The sequence below is a fragment of the Gavialis gangeticus genome, unplaced genomic scaffold (genome assembly GCF_001723915.1).
Source record: "Gavialis gangeticus isolate Ggan-Ray unplaced genomic scaffold, GavGan_comp1, whole genome shotgun sequence".
In the NCBI taxonomy this organism is placed as follows: domain Eukaryota; kingdom Metazoa; phylum Chordata; order Crocodylia; family Gavialidae; genus Gavialis; species Gavialis gangeticus.
This window is the reverse complement of record NW_017728994.1, coordinates 51,100,673-51,101,691: the sequence shown is the minus strand read 5'-3', so window position 1 is coordinate 51,101,691 and position 1,019 is coordinate 51,100,673.

Sequence of the window (1,019 nt, the reverse complement as noted above, 5' to 3'; positions counted from 1 at the left end):
TATATATATAAGGAAAACTCACTGCATTTGGACTTTTTAATTCTTCAGACAAAGGGTTTTTAGCTTTAATCCTGTGCATGTGGACATTATACTGAGACCATATTTGGAACTGCATTGTACAGGTGCTCTATTTTAACGGGGGAAGAAATTTAATCACAATTCCCTTCTTGCACCCTGTTCCCTTCTCCCCTCCCTTCCCCCTCCAAACTTCTTTCTTTTTCTGATGTCTCTTGTTTGTAGACGATTCATAAAGATACACGCCAAGAGTATGCATGGGGTCTTTTTAGGGGTCGGGGGGGTTAAGGGTTCTTGGCTTTAGATTCAGTTACTCTTTTAGCACTTCAGTCTGCGGGTAGATTAGCACCCCGGCAAACTTTCCTAAGACACACGAGAACATACATGGGAGTCTAAAGACACCACGGTGCTTCTGGGTTGGTTTGTTTTAATGGCTTTGTTTGGCCTTTCACTTTTCTCGTCCTCCTTCCTCGGTCTGGAGCTGTTCCCTGCAGCTTGTAATGAACTAAGATGTTGATATCCTAGGTGGCAAAGCCAAGTTCTTTCTGAGAGGACTGTTCAGCCTACTTGCATAGATAGGGAGCTGCTGGGGGGCAAGCACCCAGAGGCCTCTTCAGGCTGACAGCCTGATCTTTCTCCTAGGCTTTGGCTTGACCAGGTGTGTGTCATGGGCCACGTGCTGTGGCTACCCTGGGATTTTAAAAGCGTTTAGCTAAGATCTATTCAGATGGTAGCATCACACTATCCCTCCTGGTCTAGACAAAGGTGAACAAGGCACTCAGATGACTTGCCCCCCAGCTGATCTCTGCCATGTTTTGGTTGCTCAAAGATCTCTGCAGGAGGTGATCAAACTGAGGTTTGCCACCATCCAAAGCCTCACGGTAGAATATCAGTGGAGAGAGCCCGGTGTGTCCCCTTGTGGGCCCAGCACTGACAACTATGCCCTCTTACACCCAGACAGTCTACTGTGTTCATGGGGTTATGCAGGGATAGACAAAAGCAGG